The following is a 23,504-nucleotide window of genomic DNA, read 5'->3' as shown; positions in this document are numbered from 1 at the left end:
CTACTGAAGCCCGTGGGCCTAGAGCCTGTGCTCCACAAGAGAAGCCACCGCAATGAGAAGCCTGCGCACCACAACAAAGAGTAGCCCCCGCTCGCTGCAACTAGAGAAAAGCCCGCGCGCAGCAACAAAAACCCAATGCAGCCAAAAATTAATTAATTAATTAATTAATTATTTAAAAAAGAATCTAACAGAGCAGAAACCAAAATTTTAAATTATAATAATAATATGGAGACTACTGCTTCGGGCAAATGGGCTGATAAATCATAGATCATATTCAGGTTTGTTAGAAATCTTAGTTATATCCATTTTAATAAATCTAGTAAATCTAGATTTCTATACCATTTAATATCAGGTAGTACACAACTTAGGATATTAAATAAAAGCATGATTGACTATAGTTTTATTAGTTTAATTTCTTAATTGGTCCATTGCACTTATTTATAATCTCTGAAATTTTCTAATAAAAATTAGAAACTTCTGTTTCTATTATGAAGTTACATAAATGATTCATGGAAATGTTAAAATCATACTTATAATATAAGAATTTCAATACAAGTCATATGATCAACTTCCTAAATTTAAATCACTGTTTTTCGTGAGAGCACATTTAAATGTATAACATGCCCATGCATTATTGGTTCCTAAATATCAATATTCCCACTTCATAGTAGAAAAATTACTTACATAGCTTAGGAATAAAATCATATTGTATACTCAGAGCCATTTGAGTTAATTTATATGACTTTTTGGCTTGGAAATATACTCATATAGGCCTAAATTTTTAAAATATATTATGGGTTTAATATCAAGAGGTTTTAATCTTATGTCACAAAATATTTGATAGTTCTGTGAAAACTGTTGTGATAAAGAGAAATTATACTAGTCACTAGTATTAGAGTAAGAAAATTCAAGTAGATATATTTATTACTATAACTGTTACTATAGAATCATTGTTATTTGATATGTAGAGGAAATAAAATGTGAAATATTCCCCTGGAGGCAAAAATATTCAATCATATTTCCTATAAGAATGAGGCAAAATAAATTAAACATCTACTTCTAAACATTCCATATTTATCCAAAGATTTTGCAAACTCTTTGTGAATAAACCTAAGATGGAATACTTATCAAAAAAAAGTGATCTCAGTATTGAATGTACCCCCCAAAATATAATTCTTTCGTGCTTAGTCTAAAACTCTGACGGCATTAAGTAAAGGTATTTCTGTAGTTATTTAAAAAGATGTGCGACTACTAAGTGATAATGATAATGAGTACTGGCTCTGAATAAATGTGTTAACAATCCTTTTTCCCTTAAAAAAAGAAAAAATGGAATTCTTTCAAAGCACAATGTATAATCAGGATTCATATATACTATAAATGGAAATTTGCCTTATTCCCAAAAAGGTTTTAAACAAATACCTCTAAAATGCTTTAGAATAAGTGCTTTTAAAGATCTTTGTTAAATATTTGATGTACTAGTTAAGGCGACACTAGAAACAATAATAACTAAACCCCGAAGTGCCTAATGACTCAAATCTTAGTTTGTTTCTTACTGTAGCAGTCTAGGTCTAATCAGGAGAGAAAAACCACACGGTGATGTGAACATGGAAAGCTTAATATAAAGAATTATTAACTATAAAAGAGGATTGGAGTAACAAGAGATTGTCTAATAAGAAGTAAAAAGAACGCTAAAGAATATACGAATGGCAGATATAAGGAGCAGCCACTGATTTTAGGACTGAGATAGGGCACCCAAAGAAGAGGCTCCTTCTCCTATGACTGAGACCTTGACCTCACTGGAGATGGCATGGTCACGCCTCATTGAAAGGCAGAGAAGTCACTATGGTACGGTGTCAGCAGAACTCTGCAGAAATCTTCCATCTAGGGTGCCGGAAAAAGCTATTCATGGGGAGATGTCTCCCCAGAAGCACTCCACTCTAAAACCACCAGGGGAAGCTGCCGGCGGCTGGGTGCTGCTGACCATCATGCACCAGAAGGAGACAGAACATGGAGAAGCTGCAAGTGCACAGGAGCCTGCTGAATGAGCACACATTGGAACCAGAAGGCATGGCCCTTTCCTCATTCAATGTCTCTCCATCATCTACTTGCAAAGCCTCAATGGTTGGTGGCAATGGAAAAATAGGTAAGGGGCCCAAATCCATTTTCATAGAGTAATACAGAAATGTGAATTTGGAGGTGAGAGGCAATCAATATCCATGACACTTGTTCAGGTCAAGTTCACATGGCTGTCCTGATTTGTGTGCAGTGTTCGTCTAACTGGTGATTTGAAGGCTCTGGCTTTTTCTTCTTTGTGGCTTTTCCATCTTCTACACGCAGTGTTCAATGTCACAGCACTTGGTTATATCAAATTAGTCAAAGGGGAAAGAGCATGTAGAATTTCATAAGAAAGTTTTCTAAGGGCAAGGTCTGGACGTGGCACATACCTTTCAGCTTACATTCCACTGGCGAGAACTCATTCATATGGTCTGAGTCAGGTCACACCTAACTGCAAGACAGACTAGAAAATGTAGTTGAGGTGGTGTGCAAGACAAAGAAGAAATGGTTTTGGTGACCAGCTAGTCAGTCTCTCTTACAGATTATTTCTTTTAATTTATGGTTTTATTACTCCTGGCAGCAATGCATCTTACCCCTGGTCACCGTTTCCCCTGGACTGGGTGGTGGTAACGTGTGTGCATATATATTTAGACTGTCAGCTAAGATTCCCTGTGCCCACTGAGTTCCAGATAAGATTTACCCAAACTCCCTATTTTATGCCCCAGAGAGGTCTGCAAATTCCCAGAGTTCTTTTTTTTTTTTAGCAAGTTTTTTTTTTTTTTTTTTTTTTTATGGCTGTGTTGGGTCTTCATTTCTGTGTGAGGGCTGTCTCTAGTTGTGGCAAGCGGGGGCCACTCTTCATCGCGGTGCGCGGGCCTCTCACTATCGCGGCCTCTCTTGTTGCGGAGCACAGGCTCCAGACGCGCAGGCTCAGTAACTGTGGCTCACGGGCCCAGTTGTTCCGCGGCATGTGGGATCTTCCCAGACCAGGGCTCAAACCCGTGTCCCCTGCATTGGCAGGCGGATTCTCAACCACTGCGCCACCAGGGAAGCCCTCCCAGGGTTCTTATATTCTCATAGTCTTCTCCATGCTTAATTTCTGCTTTCACACATGCTATTGCCATTCTTCACTGCCTTGACTCAGATATGAAATCTAGATTTTTCAGTGATTTCTACCAAAACTTCCTTTACACAACACTTGTGGATATGGAAAAATTGCCTGAAGATTTCAGAATGACAGAGGAGGTTTAAATACGGCATCAGGAATAATTTCAAAGTACATAATAGGCAGCTTACTGTCTTTTAGTAACCACTTCTGGGAAATTTTGGTGGCCCTTCCTTCACCTCATCTGGTTTTCTTCCTCACATGCCTCACCGCTCCCTTTCCCCCCTGAGTCTCTTTACCTCTCAAGAGAAAAACAGATCCCCCTTGCTTTGTCATGCCGAACAACTTAACCATTTTTGTTTAGTTGTCTCCTAAGATCCTACTGACCCCAGTGTTCTTGAGGGTCTTACTTTCCATCCCCAAAGAATCTGAATGCACTCTAAAAGAAATCCATGTGCTGGTGGTTAAAGCTAAAATTTTCACATTATTTCATACAAAGTCAAAATGACTTGATACTGACTACAGAGTATACTAAATGAGTTCTACCAGATCAGCATTCCCAAAGTGTGTTCTATGGTGCACCAGTCCCATGAAATAATTTGTAAATAGTAAGGTCCATGATCAAGCAATTTTGAGAATCCCTGCATACTATATCCCCCCTCTCTTGGAAATTCACAATGTGTATTAAACATACTGAAAGCTGTGAGAAGTCCCATACTAAGAAACTCGTTTAGCTATGATAATAGCTAAGTTACTTCATGACATAACCTTTTATTCACAAAATGCCTTCTAATGTACAGAATGTAAAAAGTCCCTTCTAGCTGTAATGTTCTGAAACACTGTAATTTTTCAGCACCTATGTAACTAACAAGGAAACAATCACAAGAGAGTCGGCCCAACAGCATGGCCAGAATGGGAGCTATCATGTACTCTCTGACTGTAAGAGCCCTCCCAGGTGACCACTGCCCCCAGCCAGAGCTCTGAGCCATCTGGTTATTCTAAGAAAGTGAGGCAGTGCCCCTCAGAGACTAAGCAGAAACGAACAGGAAAAAGAGAAGGCAATCTTCCCAGCTGGTGCTGAAAGCTCCCTGTCTTTCCACTTTCATCTTCATCAAGGCTACTGAGGCAGGGATTTGGCTGTCTTCCTGACAAATGTCCTCTCCTTTTCATTTTGGATTCATCCACTCTGGATTCCTGTGTGCTCTGAACTGCTCTGCTCCTTGCACCCCTCCCCAAGCCCCACGATATTTAAACTTTCACTAACCCTGGTCTTGACTCTTGATCCTTTTGGTCAAAAGTACACTTGGTTGCAACCAAATTTTACAGCAAGTCAGCAGTCTAGACAGTAGATGACTGTTATTGCCCCTTCTAACCTTAAGACTATGAAATAGTTTGACTTTTGCTCTAGTAGAACATATTGACCAGTGAATTTTCTTTTAAATAAGAACTATTGTTAGGTAGCACAATTCACTTGAATATTGTCACTAAGGCACAGGTTCACGTTTTTATCAGTCTGAAAGTGTCTTGAAAAACACAAAGTGTGATATAATACAGTAAATCATTAGTATTTCCTGTAGCACTGTGAGGCAGTCTCCCTGCTGTTTTGGTACTTCAGACACTGGAATAAAAGCATGTTAAAGTCTCATTTCTTCCCTTCTCAAATAAATTAACTGTTTAAAAAAAAAAAAGTAAAAGCCACAGTACCATGATTAACCTGTTTTGTGAATTCCAATCTGATGTCCTAATGAATATAGGCTAGAAAATAAGTCTCTTTATGGTGAGGATTATGGACCCCTTTGAAAATAGGATAAAAGAGGACAGAGGAAAAATGGTTTTATGCATTGTATCAGTTAAGACAGAATTGGGCTATGAAAAAAAAAGAAAAAGAAAACCAGACTGGTACCTTGAGCCAAGCAGGGGATTTTTTTTTCCAGAGTTAAGCAATCCATGACAGCGATTCAGCAACTCAAGCAGACCTGAGGTCCTTCCCCTTTTCTGCGCAGCCGTCTTTAGCAAGGTGGATGCTCCACTTCCAAAACTGAGTCTGCGCTTCAGGCAAGGAAAGGAGAAGGATAAACGGCAAAAACTTCCGCCATTTGAGTCACTCTGAGTAAGAGTCTATTTGAGTCTTACAGGATTTTCCCAGATGCTTCATCCAGTAACTTCTGCTTACATCCTGCTGGTCAGAATTGTCTCACATGGGCACTGCGGGCTGCAGGAGATGCCGAGAAATGTAGATTTTTAGCCGGGCACATTGTTGCCCTCAAACAAAATCCAGTGGTGTCTGCCAAATGCCCATATACAAAATGCGTAACTCCTTTCAGGATATCCTTTCACCAGAAAAGTCCACCAGGCCCCCGGGAGGAAAATGAGACGGAATCCAGGTGATAAGGTCTAACCTTCTCTTTTGTGCTTCATCTAGTTTCACTTGCCCACAGGGGGCCTCGTGCAGAGGCCTTGGACCTAACACGTCAGATTAGGGTTCCCAGGACAGAACCGCTGCGTCGGACACCTCAGCTTGGCGAGCAGAACGCAGAAGCACTATAGGAGACGCTCAATTCAAGATGGCGGCGGTGGCGGCAGGCAGTGTGCAGAGACGCTGCGCCCCGCTCTGCGATTTGGAGCGTGAGCTGCGCAGCTGTGCCGGATGCAGGAGAACTCCGCCCCCTCCCCGCCCCTCCCCATGAGAAGCCCGCGGCCTATTAGGAGAGCCTGTGCTCTAGAGCCCGAGCTCGCACGTGTTCGTCTTTGGTCAAAGGAGAAAGCTTTCCTTTGCTTCTGAGCCAAACTCAGTTGCATTCTCTTGGCTCCAGTGACACTGAGCAAGAGGACCCTCGTTCGAGCCCGACTGGAAAGGGTCCGTAACAACTCCAGGTTAACAATCGTTGATTGAAGGACAACCCACAGGTAAGGCAGCAAGTGATTTCCTATTTATTAAAATTGTTGGTGGTCTGTAGATTGGAACTTAATGTTTTAACCTTAAGGTGGTAGGATGATAATTGTGTTGCGGGAGAGGGAAACGTCACATTCCGGGACCCGCAGGAATCCTTAGGACAGACCGCCAAGTGAGGATTCTTAGTTTTGCGCAGGAGAGAATTCAAGACGAGCCAGAGTAAAGGGAAAACAAGTTTAGTTACAGACATACACATTCCATGGGCAGAATGCAGACCTGCTCAGAAAGTGAGAGCGACCCCAGAACATGGGGTTGTAGGTTCTAATGGGTTAAGTAATTTCATAGGCTAATGAGTGGCAAGAATATTCTTGCTATTTTGGGGTAGGGTGGGGATTTCCCAGGAATTGGGCCGCTGCCCACTTTTTGGCCATTTATGGTCCCCCTGGGAACTGTCAGGTGTAAGGGGGAGTGATTTTTTAGTATTACAACGAAAGTATAATGAGCCAGAGGTCAAAGACCGGACTATTCTCAAAGCTACCCTGGTTTCAGCTGGTTCCAAGCGGTCTTTATTGCATCCAAACAGCTGCGCCCCTTCTTCATTATCTAACATTAGTGTCCTGCCCCTTTCCCTCCTGTCTCAATTATGTATAATAGCCTAAAGCAATGCCTGTCAAAGTGTGGGCCATGGTATCTGTTATATACATATCTGTGATGCTGCTTCTGGAACACACAGATCCAGAGACCTGAATCAGAATCTCTAGAGAAAGTGCTCAAGAGTTTTCCTTTCCATTAGTGATTCTTACACATACTAAAGTTAGAGAACCAATGGCACAAACTCACATGCTTATGGAGGTCAGGAAGTAACACAAGTAAGTGAATACACTGAATATATATAATGCAATAGGAAATGGGAGACAGTGGGACATATGACCTAGCTCAAGGAGATAGACACTACTCAGTGCTTGCTTATGTTGACCCTGCATTTCCAATTCTTTTCACTTTTTTCAAGGGAAGATGAACATCAGATTTTTATGTAAAATCTCCTGATTTCTAATGGCTGGCAACTAGTTTTAAAATATTTAAAGGAACCACCATACAATCCAGCAATTCCACTTCTGGGAATATATCTGAAGGAAATGAAATCACTATCTTGAAGAGATATCTGTACCTCCATGTTCACTGCAGCATGATTCACAATAGCTGAAACCGGGAAAAAACTTGTATTCATTAGTGGATGAATGGATAAAGAAATGTATGGCACATATACACAATGGAATATTACTCAGCCATAAAAAGAAATGAAATTGAGTCATTTGTAGTGAGGTGGATGTAACTAGAGACTGTCATACAGAGTGAAGTACGTCAGAAAGAGAAAAACAAATATTGTATATTAATGCATATATGTGGAATCTAAAAAAAAAAAAAAAAGGTTCTGAAGAATCTAGGGGCAGGACAGGAATAAAGACTCAGCCGTAGAGAATGGACTTGAGGACACGGGGAGGGGGAAGGGTAAGCTGGGATGAAGTGAGAGAGTGGCATGGACATATATACACTACCAAATGTAAAATAGATAGCTAGTGGGAAGCAGCCGCATAGCACAGGGAGATCAGCTTGGTGCTTTGTGACCACCTAGAGGGGTGGGATAGGGAGGGTGGGAGGGAGACGCAAGAGGGAGGGGATACAGGGATATATGTATACGTATAGCTGAATCACTTTGTTATACAGCAGAAACTAACACGCCATTGTAAAGCAATTATACTCCAATAAAGATGTGAAAAAAAGAAAGAAAGAAAATGCATGTGTGTGTGTGCATGTGTGTCTGTGTGTGTGTATATATGTACAGTAGTTCCCCTTTATCTCCAGGGGTTATGTTTCAAGACTCTCAGTGGATGCCTGAAACTGCCAATAGCACCGAACCCTATATATACTATGTTTTTTTTCCTATGTATGCATATATGTGATGAAGTTTAATTTATAAATTAGGCACAGTAAGAGATTAACAATAATAATTAATAATAAAATAGAACAATTATAACAACATACTGTAATAAAAGTTATGTGAATGGGGTCTTTCTCTCCCTCTCTCTCAAATATCTTATTGTACAAATTTATGCCTTATCCATCTTAACTAAGCACTTATCACTCGCTGTGGCTGTAACTTTTGCAGTTTGAAGTGTGACAGCAAAACGAGCGTAAATTTCTTTTTCACAAATTCAACAATAGAAGATTCATTCTTACCATAAGTCTTAGCAACCTCAGCATACAATTTTTTTTCTTTCCTTATTAAATCAAGAACTTTCACGTTTTCACTCAAAGGAATCACTTTACGGCTTCTCTTTGGCATATCTGAATTGCCAACATCGCTACTCTTGTATGTTGGGGCCATTATTAAGTAAAATAAGGGTTTCTTGAACACAGTTACTGCGATACCAAGACGGTGGATTTTATAACTGAGATAGCTAGGAAATCCTGCCATTTGCAACAACATGGATGAAGCTTGAGGGTGTTATGCTAAGTGAAGTAAGTCTTACAGAGAAAGACCAATACTGCATGATCTCACTTATATATGGAATCTATGAAAAATGAACTCATAGAAGCAGAGAATAGATTGGGGGTTCCATGAGCTAAGGGCTGGGGAAAATGGGAAGATGTTGTTTAAAGGGTACAGACTTCGAGTTATAAGATGAATAAATTCTGGGATCTAATGTACAGTAGGTGACTATGGTTAACAATATTATATTGTATGCTTGAAAGTTGCTAAGAGAGTAGATCTTAAATGTTTCACTACAAAAAAAAAAGTAACTATGTGAGGTGATGGAGGTGTTAACTAACTTTCTGTGGTCATTATTTCACAACACATATGTATCTCAAATCATCACATTGTACACCTTATTCATATACAATGTTATATGTCAGTTATACCTCAACAAAGCTGAAAAAATATTTAAAGGAAAACTTTTTAACAAATGGTTCTGAAACAACTAGACATCCATATGCAAAAATATGAATCTAGATACAGACTTCATGCCTTTCACATAAAGGCATAATTGTTCAAAATGAAGTAATTAATTCAAAATGGATCATAGATGTGTAAAACATAAAACTATAAAGCTTCTACAGGATAACATAGGAGAAAACCTAACTGACCTTGGGTATGGCTTTTTAGATGCAACACCAAAGGTACTATACAAGAAAGAAATAACTGATAAGCTGGGCTTCATTAAAATTAAAAACTTCTGTTCTATGAAAGAAAATGCCAAGAGAATGAGAAGACAAGCCACAGACTGAGAGAAAATATTTGCAAAAGACACATCTGATAAAAGAGTATTATCCAAAATGAAAATTAAAAACCCAATTAAAAAATGAGCAAAAGACCTGAACAGATACCTCACTGAAGAATATACAGATGAGAAGTAAGCATACGAGAAGATGTTCAACATTACGGAATTGCAAATTAAAACGACAATGAGATACCACTACACACTTATTAGAATGGCCAAAATCCAGAACACTGACCACACTAAATGCTGATGAGGATGCGGAGCAACAGAAATTCTCATTCATTGCTGGTGGGAATGCAAAATGGTACAGCCACTTTCGAAGACAGTTTGCAGTGTCTTACAAACATACTCCTACCACACAATCCAGCAATTGTGTGTCTTGGTGTTTATCCAAATGATTTGAAAATATATGTCCACACAAAAACCTGCACAAAAATATTTATAGCCGCTTTCTTAATAATTGCCAAAACTTGGAAGCAACCAAGATGTTGTTCAGTAGATGAAAAGATAAATAGTATGGTACATCCAGACAATGGAATATTATTCAATACTAAAAAGAAATGAGCTCTCAAGTCACGAAAAGACACAGAGGAACCTTAAATGCATATTACTAAGTGAAAGAAGCCAATCTGAAAAGGCTACATACTGTATGATTCCAACCATATGACATCCTGGAAAAGGCAAAACTGTGGAGACAGTAAAAGGATTAGTGTTTGCCATGGGTTAGAGAGGTTGAGTGGCAGAACCGGGTTGGGGTGGGGGAGAGGGAGAGATAGGCAGAGCACAGAGGATTTTTAGGGCAGAGAAACTATTCTGTATGAAACTACAAAGGTGGATGCATGTCATAACACATTTTCAAAACTCATGGAACATATGACACCAAGAGTGAACCCTAATGTAAACTGTAGACTTTAGATGATGATATGTCAATATAGATTCATAAGCCGTAAGAAATGTACCACTGTGATGCAGGATATTGATAGTGGGAAAGGTTTGGGGAGGGGCAACAGGGGATATATGAGATCTCTCTTTACTTTCCACTCAGTTTTGCTGTGAACCTAAAACTGTTCTAAAAAATAAAGTTTATTAATTAAAAAAATATTTAAATAACTTGTATTGGTAAATCAAAGCCGGTCCTGGGTTGCCAGTTCACAACCTCTAAGCCAGAGTATAAACTTGTATTTTTGGAGTGAAAAAGGATATTAGAGATTATCTGATTCAGACCAGTAATCTTATAAATGAGAACATTTAGTCTCGAAAAGTAAATGATTTGACCTTGAGAGCAGAGCTATTGTTGACAGCACCTGTCCAAGTACCCAGACACCAATTTGCTTTCTTGATAACTTTTACATGTAGTAGCCCTTAAATTTTAGTTTTAAGAGAGAGTGTCATTCTCTATAACAGTAATATTGGTAATATTTTATATTTATATTAAAATCTTAAGAAGCATGTCTTCTCATCAGTACATTACAGAATTATCTCCCCACAAAACACCCTCCAACAAAGATCAATAGAGATAAATAAATGTTTTAACTTAAAAATACGTATGTCTGCTTAAAAGTACATGGGCCATGAACAGAACAGATGCAGACAGTAAGAGGTAGAGCTGGCCCTTGAACCTACAGAGCTCAGGATCATTAAGAGGCAGGGGTACTCAGTCTTCTGGAGTTATGGATGCTGCATACAGGCCCTCTGTGAGTGGAGTGGAGGACTTTTTTGGCCAGGAATGCAACCTCCAACAAGCTGTAACCATTGTCCAGGGCTCTTTGCCTTGAGTTGTGGTAGAAGCAGGGAGCACCTGGGTCAAGTCCTTTTCAGACTAAATCTGTAACTATCCCTAACATCACCATGGGATGAAATATTTAATGAGAATCTCAAGCCACCAGTTTCTGAGCCACAGTTCCGGTGAAGGCAAACAAAAATATACAAGAGAAGGTTGAATACAAAATGCAAATAAAACCCACCATTTTTACAGATGAACAAATGGAGTCTTGGAGATGTTAAATATCTGCCTAGCATACAGTACTGGAGTCAGAATTCAAACTCAAGACAGTCTGACTCCTGAGCTTGTGCTCTTAACCTATATAGCACACAGCCTCCCCAGTGAAACAATGACCTGATCTACAGAAAGCCTAAACTGTTGTTTTTCATAGAAGCAACTACTTTATTTTGTTATATTTTGTATATTTTGTTATATACCCTGCAGTTTTGATAACACCCTGCCATAGGCAACCATTGTTTTGATTTCTGTCACCATAGATTTATTTTGTCTATCCTTTAACTTTATGTGAATAGAATCATACAGTTTGTAGTCTTTTGTGTCTAGATTCTTTCACTCAATGTTTTTAAGTTTCATCCATGTTGTAGCATGTATCAAGTTCATTCTTTTTTGTACTCCGTTGTATGAATACACCACAATTTGTTTATCCATTTTCTTGTTGATGGACACTTAAATTGTTTCCAGTTTTTGGCTATAATGAATAAAGCTGCTATGAAAATTTTTACGTGTCCTTTTTTAGACATATATTTCCATCTCTTTTGGGTAAATACCTGGGAATACAATCGCTGGGTCATAGAGTAGGAATTGCCAAGCAATTTTCCAGTGAAATGTTACCATTTTATACTCCTAACCACATTGTTTCAATTCCTTCTCATCTTCATCAACTGCTTCTAGCGGGGGCAAAATGATAACCTCATTGTAGCTTTAATTTGCATTTCCCTTATGAATAATGATGCTGAGCAGTCTTTCACGTGCTTACTAGCTATTCATATATCCTCTTTTGTAAAGTTTCTGTTCAGATATTTTACCCATTTTAATTGGGTTGATTGTCTTCTTAATATTGATTTGTGGGAGTTCTTTATATTTACTGAACTCAAGTGCTTTATATGATATATGTGTTGCAAGTATTGTTGCTCAGCCTATGGCTTACCTTTCATTTTTCTTTATGGTATCTTTTAAAGAGCAGAGTTTTAAATTTTTATTAAGTCCAATTTATCCATTTTCTTTAGAATATTTATAGTTTTAGCTTTTATGTTTGAGTCTATGATTCATCTCAAAATAATGTTAGTGAATGATACAAGGTAATGATCAGGGTTAATTATCTTTCATACATTTATCCAGTTGTTCCAGAACCAATTGTTGAAAAAACTTCCTTTTTCCATTGAAATTCTTTATATCCTTGTTAAAAATCTGTTGACCATGAAGCTGAGTCTGTTTCTGAATTCTACTCTGTTCCACTGATTTTTTTTGTCCTTATACTAATATCACACTATCTTAATTACTCTAGCTGTATAGTAAGTCTTGAAATCAAGTAGTGTAAAAGAAACCTTGTTCTTTTTCAATATTATTTTGTTTATTCTAGGTTCTTTTATTTCAGAATAAATTTTAGAATCACCTTGTTGGTATCCACCCAAAAGAAAAAATGGCCCATTGCTATTTTAAGTGGGATTGCACTGAATCTCTATGTCAATTTGGGAGGGTTTACATCTTAAAAATATTGAATGAGCCCGTCCATAAAAATGGTTTGATCTTCCATTTATTTAAGTTTCTTGAAATTTCTCTTAGAAATATTTTTATTTTACTCTGAAGAAGTCGTGCACACTTTCATTAAATTTATTTATAAGTATGAAATTGTTTTAATGCTATTATAAAGCATACTGTTTTAAAGTTCCATTTTCCAAATGTTTGTTGCTAATACATGGAAACACCAATATTTCTACTGTTTTAGATTTACCATGTGAAAAAAATTTTTTAAATATTTAAAAAGCAAATCAATAAGTTTATGAGAAATATAAACCAAATATAGTTTACTTACACATAAAATTGCTTTTTTCGGAATTTATTTCCCAATAATGACTTCATAAATTGATTGTTTTTTCATCCATAATAAAACTATTAGGGGGAATGTGACAGATGGCACCAGAAATAAAAACTCAAAAGAATTCATTTAAATGCCTCAGTTTCTATGTTCTCTGCCCTAGGCTTACCAACCAAGCCTTAATCTAGTAAATTTTAACTTAATCTAATCTTTGTTTTAAAAACATTGAATTGTACACTTTATTTATTTTTTTTTAATAAATTTATTTATTTATTTATTTTTGGCTGCGTTGGGTCTTCGTTGCTGCATGCAGGCTTTCTCTAGTTGCGGCGAGCGGGGGCTACTCTTCCTTGCAGTGCGTGTGCTTCTCATTGCACTGGCTTCTCTTGTTGCGGAGCACGGGCTCTAGGTGCGAGGGCTTCAGTAGTTGTGGCTCACGGGCTCTAGAGCACAGGCTCAGTAGTTGTGGCACACGGGCTTAGTAGCTCCGCGGCATGTGGGATCTTCCCGGACCAGGGCTCGAACCCGTGTTCCCTGCATTGGCAGGCGGATTCTCAACCACTGCGCCACCAGTGAAGCCCTAACTTAATCTAATCTTTTAATCTAGTAGTTAGTTTATGTTCAAATTCATGTTAGAGGTTAAAAAAAAAGTATTTTAAGCTAGTTTATGAAATATATTTGTAAGACACAAAAACTGATTAATAAATCCAGTGTTTATGAAAAAAGTTATATATCTCCTCTTAAACATCTTTCTAATTTTATAACTATCTTCTCTTCCTTCTCAAATCTCTAAAGTCCCTACCTATTCCCATACTTTTTCCTTTTCGTCCTAGTATCCTTAGTATTCTTAACCTCCCCCTATACAGTGCTTTTCTTACTTCTATCTTAAAGGTAATTAGATTTTGCTTTTCTTGAATGAATCTTCATGAGGGGACTTCCTCCAGCCCCCACCATGTTTTTCTCTTGGCTAAGCTCCTTGAGTGTCTTTATCAGGCACTCACTAAACAGACTTCTCATATCAGCACATGCCTGGAACATAGAAGGGATTCACTTTATTTCATGTAAGTGAAATAAATCTGGATTCTATTCTCAACTTTCCCTAAATTCCCTAATTAACATCCCCATAATCAAATTCAATAATTATTTTTCAATCCTAACCCCTGTTGAACATTTTTGCTGCATTTGGTACCACTGGCATCCTTGACATCTTCATCTTGTGTTTGTTTTAATCCCTTCTCTTCATGTTGTGTTTCCATCCTATTGTTCTGTTCCTTATCTTCCTCCCACTCAGTTATATTGATCTCCTAGTTTTTTTTCTTTACACTCATTTCTCAAGAGTTCATCCAATTTGCAGTTTAAATTAATTTTATGGATCAGACCTTCTACTATCTCACAGAGTGCCTGTGTAAATGCAAAAAAGGCAGACTTTCTAGGCAGACACAGCTCTGCAGATGCACAGATTGTGAATACAAGACACTTTTGTTCAAATTTGAAAGATTTTCACCTTCCTTGGACTCAGCCAGGTGCATAAACCATATACAGAAGACCTGTGAATGGTTCCCAATTCTACATTTCTAGCCAGGATACCAGGCCTGGATTACCTCTAAGGGAGTCCTATGAATCCTCTAAGATTATATGGGATTTGACATGTCAAATCAAAATTAATTCTTTCCATCCAAATGGCCTTTTCTTTCTAATTGTAAGATTGCAGTAATTTATCAATGACCAAGCTGTTCTGACACATACTTAACTTTCTAACTCGTAGTTTCATTTTCTTTGAGAGACCACCACACTAAGACAAGACTCTACAGTCTGATGATTTCACTATTCCAGTGGTCTCTAGTTAGAAATGTTTATCTTTTAAATTTCTCTACTTGATGACTTTTCATTGCTCTCAAAATAAAATTGACTGAAAGCCTACAAAACTTTGCATGATCTGGCACTTACCTCCCTTCCCTAAACTTCATATTAGAATTAGTGTCCCTGATATCTCATAAATCTGCATCATCCCTTGACAGTTTATCATCATTATAATTAAACAAATATTTGTAAAATTATGTTTTATATTTGTCCCTTTCAGACTCACATTCACCTAAAAATATAAGGATTATGTCATCTTATTCAGTCTTTATGCCCAGAACCTAGTACAGCACCTAGCACACAGCAAGCAATATGAATCTGTGAGAGAATAATGTATCATAACAGTATCATTTTTTAAATTGAAAGGATCTGGTTAAATATAGCCTATATTTAAAAAGCCTAGAATAATAAAGTGTAAACTCTGCCATGTAAACAGAAGATGAAGAAACCATTAATCATTCCCACAATTTTCAGAGGTCTTAATTCCTCCAAGAACAAAATCAGTCATTGCTACTCATCCAGACCTCGTGTTTCAGTATCTCACAAGGGGAAGGGTCCCTAGCACTCACCATTTGACATTAGCATTTAACTAGTCCATCTTACTTTATTAATGAGGGCTAGCACTGACACAAACAGCTGGAAGAAGGAAAGAGCTGTTTAAAAGTGAAACATAATTTTTATTCATGTGTTTAATATTTTAAAGGGAAAAATGGCAGAAAAGCAAATGGAAATACACATGGACAAAATATACAATAGTTTAACTGTGCATACTAATGGGAAAGGAAATGAGTGTTCATTTATTTATTTCTGTTTAAGTGTGTGAAACGGGAATGCCAGAGCTAAAACTCCCCTAGTCCAGCCTAGTCAGGCCTCCATCAAGCCATTTTCTCGTCCTCCTTTGGCCTACAGAACTTTTTATGTACAACTTTACTACTTACTGAATAACCATGTAACAGTGTATCTGTGTTTCCTCATTTGTAAAAGTGGGATAATACTGATCCTTACCTGGTTGCACCTAAGATGTTTAATCATAGTGCTTAGTACATAGCAACTAACCAGCTGATTCATTATTATTAGTGTATAATATTTATAGATGGAGATTTGATAAATTTCCTTGGCATCAAATTCCAGCATCAGTCACCACTTCTATCAGTTCTTTCTCCAGTTACACCTAAAAGTTTTTATCTACAGTTTAAACTCATCAGAACCATTTGTAAAGTCATTATTTAGACCTACTCACACCAGTCATTGCCCCTTTGTTAAGAAGATCTTTGCTCAGTGGGCTGTCCAGTTACCTGGCCTTTACCCTATCCCAATTTGCATCTTGGTTTCATAGGGTGCCATTTTAATCCCTCCATTTTTGCAATCCCCCTGTCTGCTATTCATTATTCAAATATGGATGGCCAGCTGATACATGCATTAGGGCAACAAATATTTCTTCTCTTACACTGCTTTTGCATAAAATGCAATTGATCTACCTCCCAAATCATTATGAGATGTAAATTTACATCTTTTATCACAGTCATTTCCATATTTGCTTCTTTGAACATTTTTCATAACAACATGGAATAACTGGCTGTTATCTAACAGAATTAAGGAATTTTTCCCTCTGTTAAGAGACTTAGAAGCACATTCCAGCACATCCAGGGCCAAGCACCAAGGAGACTATCCAAGAAGAAATGATACCTACCTTTCCTCCTGACAGATATGTATCGCCCATCTGTGCCAGATATGAGTGACCCATTACCTCAGGCATATTGAGATGACCTGCCAATTTCAACTGGCTGCTTCCGTGACAATTACACATCTGGCCCCACTCCACTGCACATGACATTCCAAAATGAAGAAGATGAGAAGATTCCACCATTGAAGAGGCATGTGGCAATACCAAGAACCCTTGGAAATACCAAGGACTTCTCTAGGACATGATTCACTGGGAATGTTATTGAACAGCAGTTCCTCAAAACTCACTTCCCACCCAGCAAGAACAGAAACCCATCAAGTTTTATAGAGGTAAACCCAAGATGGAGGCTTGGGAAAAATAGAAGTCCCTTCTGTCTAGAACCCTATAAACAGAACAGGCCTACCCAGAGAATATGGCAGCAATGACATCTAATGTTTAGGGGGATTGTTGCCAGTATTTGACCAGACTCTTATTTGCTCTTTTATTCTCTATCTTTCCAGTTCTGATCCTCCTTGAATTCTGATTTTGGCTCCTAATATTCATCCTAGAAGCCTTACACTGGGAATCCATTTCAGACACATTCCTCTAGCCACATCCTCAGCAATATTTCATGGTTCTGACCTAGTTTTTCTCCCAAGCTTTAAATAATGAGGATGGTAATAATTGTTCTGCTTTCTCCCCAAGTTTTGCAGACCCTGGTAGGACTAGGAAATCCTCCCAGGCCAGAGGAATCAAGCAGACCCCATTTATAGCTTTACCTTATATGCATATGGATGAAGCTTTACTCCTGCAGATGCAATACTATAAACAACTATATAAAACTCATTAAGTATGACATCAATATAAGAATTAAACCAAAACAATTAAGGGAATAAGACATATATTTTCCTACTTTCTTATATTAATCTTTGAAAGAGACTAATTATTAAGTTACCACTTATCTACCAATTCTCTTCAAATTCAATAGAGCTAAATTCTTATATAATTTTAATTAAAAACCAAATACATACTTTTTAAAAATGTTTTCTTCTGGACTTCCAAATCTCTTTATAGCCCTCTTTTTAATTTTCATAAAGATACGTATATAATTTAGAGTCAAATAGTTTTACAAGGCTTGTGGGGGAAAAACTGTCTCTCTCCCACCCCATTTCTTTCCTCACATAAACAGCCATTTACAACTCTCTTTGGTGATTGTTAATGCTAAATATAAAACATGTTCTTTGATTTTCAGTTTTAGGCACTTTTCTATGAATCTATAAGTAATTAATCAACAATTGTACAATTGGGAATAACGGTTTTACCTAACATAGTAATTGAAACATAAGTTTTCAGTTAGAAACTTTTCACAGTTGTTTCCATTGTACAATTGAGTGATATAATTTAACATTTTTCTCTCCTGTTGGATATTCAAGTTATTTCCAACTTAAAGGAGAGGTAGACTTATGTAAAGTAGAAATTAAAATATAATCTTGATTTTGGAGGTCAGAAGGTAAAATGACATTTTCTCACAGAAGGATTTTCAACTCTGGAGTAAGAATTCTTTTGAGATTCTTGACAGATGGATACTTGCTTGAAGAACAGGGTTCCATAAAGCTGGAAGATTTACTAATATGTCCTTAAGAACTAACACCCAGCCTGCCAGCTGGCTGGAAAATGTGACTCCTTATGTCATGATGAAAAACAAAAGCAAAAATAACTAAAAAGATAACTTACTGTCTTAATATGATCCAAATCAGAATGCTTAATGAATTTAAGGTTATCTTTGTCAGCAGGAACACTGCAGAAGGTGGTGAGTCATTTCAAATATGGCAATTCCTCCTCATTCAGAACAGAAGGAAAGCCATCCTAACATTGCCAGGCAGCTGCCCTGCCTTGACATCCAGAGTGTGGATGGCCCACAGGGAGAAGAGATGAGTGATGATGAAGATGACAAGCACTGACATCACCACAAGTCTTGTTAAAGGTCAGAAAAGCCAGCCAAGAAGCTGTGGCTTAAATAACCATCAGATGGCAGGTTTCGAGTCCAGTCATTTTAATGAGGTGGATATTTTACTTCTCAAATTTTTAAGAAATAATTATAAGTCCTGCCACACCATTGGTATCTAGAATTATTTTCCAATTTATTAACTAAAAATTAAAATACACAGTGCTGTAAGTGTTTAATGGCATTAAACAAGGACTGTGGAAACAGTTTCCCCAAAGTAAATACATGAGCTATTTTAAGCCTCTTCACCTCTGCATACTCCATTTTGTCTACATAAAGTCCTCCTCCTCTCCCCACAACTCCTTACCTTGTTGTTGGCCAGTGAAGTACTTAACTACTCAAGACCAAGGCTCCACTAGTCTCCTCTCCATGGACTTGCTAGAAACTAATTCTCCACTGTCCAACTGACAGAAGCTGTTCTACACCTCCCTCAGGACATGCTGCCCTATCACTTACTTGTGCTTCCATTCCCCAGCTGTCCTCGCTCACCCTTGTCCCAAGATTGCTGTCCTTGTCTCGACAATCTCCTCCCACATCCCTATCAATTTCTGAGAGCCTCTCGCCTCAAAGTTGGAGAGGACCTAACCCAGAGACCTGTTACAGGAGGCTCAGTGGGACGTTCCTGCAGTCCAGCTAAGGGTCCCACATTCTGAGCTCAGAGAACCATCAAAGACTATGCCATCGATTTCACTGGAAGGACTATTTGGAGGTGTCCATTCAAAGACTATGTCCTTATGCCAACCAGGACTCCACACACAGTTCAAGACATTTGAAAGGAATGGACTCTCTTTTTGAGTAATTCATCATTTTTTAAAAGAGTCTATTTCCATCAGCTCACCCTCACCCTCCCACAGGGTAGAAGTGCAGGGGGCTCCTTCCCCTTCACAAAGTAAAGGAACGGGACTCCAGGAGCATCATTTAATAATATAACTAGAAATATCAATGTATAATTTTATTTTCTTAATTTGGGTTCTCCTAGAGAAAACCTGGAGACAAGAATTCAAACACCAAAGTTATTTGGGAGGTACAGGAAGTATTGGTAAGGGAGAGGGGAAGTAAGAAAGGGAAGGGAAGGCAATTGGAGGTTAATCCTTTCAAGAAATTTAGTCAGTGTAAAACACAGGCCTAAGAATTTTCCTTGAGGGGCAAGGGAGCTGGGGTATTTATACACCAACTCCAGTCAGTAATTTGTTGAAAGCTTTCCTGGGGTGGGGGCTGCGGTAATATCGCAACACTCTGAGCCTGCTTCAGGTGCTCCAGGAGGGCACAGTGGACTCAGTAAGAAGAGATAAGGGCCTCAGGTGCCTGGCTGACTGCAGTCCTACTGAGGGTGTTACCCAGTAACTGAACAGGGGTCCAAGTCTCCTATATTCTAGCAGTGCTTCAACTGCACCAATTAAGCACTTTTAACTTCTCAATGTTATCCATTGCCTTTTTAAATTTTATTTGACCTCCTTCTACATACGAAATAACATTTCAGAGAGGAAACTGAATCATACATTCATGAGTTTTTGGAGGAATCACACAGCTAGTGGCAGTTTGACTTAATATCCAAGACTCCTAACTTTCAAGTCAGTTCTCTTTACACCTGTGAACTTCCTTGGTCCCTCCTAGACATTCCATTTTAAAAATTATTAGTGCTAACATCAATATATTGCTCTTGCCTTGAATACGATGATACTGATTTTCTTGTCAAACTGATGTTCATTTGATGATATCTCTACCGAAACAACCCGTACAATCTGAAACGTGAGGATGAACCTGACATCCACATACTTAGATGAGTTATGTTCTAAGTCTCTTCAATATATGCATTACCAAAAAGATCCACTACATTTTCACAGTGGGGCGAGAGGCCTCTTTGGCAATATAAACAGTAATAAGCTCTTTTTATTTCCTATGTTTTCAGATAACCCTACAGTGGAAAGAAATACTGTTGTGAAACAGGTCAGGAAACACTGTCTGTATTAAGGGCTGCACAACAAGAGTGAGTGCATTAGGTGGGCTTTCTTCCAATCAGGCATATTTCTATATTCCTGAAAAGGAATATTCAGGGGTGTGGTAAATGGAGAAAAAGCCTATAGTGTGACCCTGTTATAGTAAGTAAAATTTTCCCTTGTGAGTAGTAGCTTTCCCTTGCAAAGAGCCAGCACAGAGGAGCCAACTGATATTTTCCCCAACTAGTGTCTTGATTTTTATTTTTGACTTTTTGGAGTTTTTGGAGTTTTTCCACCTTAGAAGTATCAAGGGTTCACATTGGCTTTCTATTTGATTTCTTTTCAGTAACCTACTTAGACCAGTTTAATGATGACTGATAGTTGTTTAGTAACAATAGGACACAAGAGAATGATTCGTGGATGGCTGTGTGTTTTCAAGAGCTTCAGTCATACATGTGAAGGAAAGAAAACAAACATGGCATATATATTAATGCATACAGATTCCACCTAATATCTAGAAAGGAAACAAAACAATTCCAGGGAAGATCATCATTATGTCTGTAAGAGATTTTCTTAAAATATTAGAATGCAATTTTAACATCTGTATATGAGAGGGAAAAATGTGTTTCTGTCCTTCAAAATTGGAGCTGTTTTTGTGATGTAATTCAGAATACTCTCCTAACCAAGCCTGCATAGAGAATGGCAGCTCACCATTATGGCTATGTAGCATGAGTTTGCTGCTAACAACATGGTAAATCATTCATCCAACAAATATTGTTGTGAGGCAAAGGGATATAAAAGTTAAAATTTCATGGTCTTTGACCTCTTGGAGATTGAGCTCAAATGTGGAAGGCAGTTAACTAAACAGGCAAGTGTAATGCAAAATAAGCACAAATTAGGGTATAGGGGAATACATAGGAGGGACAGCCAACCCAGTCTTTGGGATTCAGGGAAGGCTAGCAGTTGGCTTTGTGAGACATGGAGGAGCTAAAAATATATTCCAGGCAAGGACATTGTTGCAGAGGCAAAAGAAAGTACAGCACCTTTGGGGAACTGAAACTAGTTCTGATGGGCTGCAGAGTAATGAGCAAGGACTATAGTCTGGTAACCAATGGGGCTGGAAAGGCGAGGTCTTTACAAATCATGTTAAACAGTTGGAAACCTATCTAAATATAATAATTCATTAAGGGGATTTTAGGAAGAAAGTATCATAATCTTGTGCACTTTTGAACAATTGCTTCTGGTTGGTACCATGGAGACTACTCTTGGAAAATGTAAGACAAGGCAAGGAAATCCATAAGGATGCTGTAGCAATAATTCAGACAAAAGACAATGGTGGCCTGAACTAGAGTAGTGGTGATAAGTATAGTGAAAAATAGATTGATTTGAAAGATATTTAAGAAGTAGACTTTGTAGGCTCTGATGATTGGTTGGATGCCAGCAGGAAGGACAAGGAATGATCAGGACTTCTGGCTTGGGCAACTGGATAGGTGCTGTGCACCTACTGAATATTGGAAACGGAGGAAGAGATGCAGTTTTTATGTATATAAGACACTCCCTGGAAATAAAATTGGTTTTTTCATAATAACAACATCTATAGTTGTTTAAAATTGTCTCAAGTTTCTTTACTTTGCCACCGGTTACATAGTATATACATTTTACAGGTGAAACGTTCAAGGCTTTAAGAAATTAAATGACTTGCCCAAGATGACATAGGTCATAAATGGTGACACCAAGACTGAAGCAAGATCTTATGTTTCTAAAACCATTGCTTATTGTGCTCTGCCTCCCTTCCCTGGAAGGTGCATTAACTCTTATGAGCCACAGGGATAATATCTTTAGTAGTATTATCAGTGATTTTCTAAATGATGTTCTGATGACCTGACAGAGATGATGATGCCTTCCGAGCTATTCAATCCACTCATCCTGCAAGGCAATTTCAATTTCCCAGAGCTTGCTATCTTTACTGGGATTTTATTTTTAAAAAGAACAACCTTGAAATAGTTTTGTCTCCCTTTCCCCTAAAAGTATTCCACAACTATGTTAGAAATAGATATTGTTTCAAAAGTAATAGTTAAACATTCAGAAGTAGGTCCTCATCAGATAATCAAATCATCACATTACGGTATTTGCATGACAAAAATATCATGGAGTCTATTTTATGACTATAGGTAGATTATTTGCCGTGGAAGTTTTAATGTATTATTCTATTTTCTGTAGCTATTCTCTTTGTATTACTATCTCAGCACCACACATGGTTATCTGATACCAGTATCCAGTATCAAAAGTTGCTTGTTGATATAAATCAAGTGAAATTCACTTTTCCCAAGTTTTCAAAATACTACTACTAATAAGTAATGAATAGAATCTTCTCAATCTTAATTTTCTTCCATACATATTTATTAAAATTTGATACCTGCTACAAATTATCTATATCAAGGTCTAGTGTAAAAGGATTCTGGGAAGATGGTGACAGCAACAAGCTTTGAATTCCAGTGTAAAAAGAGACAGAACAACCACACAGAACAAACCTTGGACAAAATTAGGTGATAGACTACCCTCATGAACCGCAAAATACAAGCAGGTGAAGACAAACTATAGCCACACTTGATGTTATTAGCATTTGAGCAGGAGAAAGCAGAGGAAAAAAACAGGGAATCTGATGGATCTGGGAATAGGAAAACCCCAAAAGAGCTAACAGCTAATCACTGGAAAGCACAGCAGACTGATTTGGAAGCAGCAGTTAAAATTGGGAGAGGTTTTGCTCAGTTCAATATTGGATAAATGAAAGGAGTCCATGAGGGGAGCTAAAAAAGTTGAGGAGTCTAGCCCGAAGACTCCATGCACTCTTGAAACCAACTTGCCATGGTTCTCTTTTAGGAGAGAG

The sequence above is a fragment of the Eschrichtius robustus genome, chromosome 6, assembly GCF_028021215.1.
Source record: "Eschrichtius robustus isolate mEscRob2 chromosome 6, mEscRob2.pri, whole genome shotgun sequence".
NCBI classification, from domain to species: domain Eukaryota; kingdom Metazoa; phylum Chordata; class Mammalia; order Artiodactyla; family Eschrichtiidae; genus Eschrichtius; species Eschrichtius robustus.
This window is presented reverse-complemented; position numbering follows the sequence as displayed.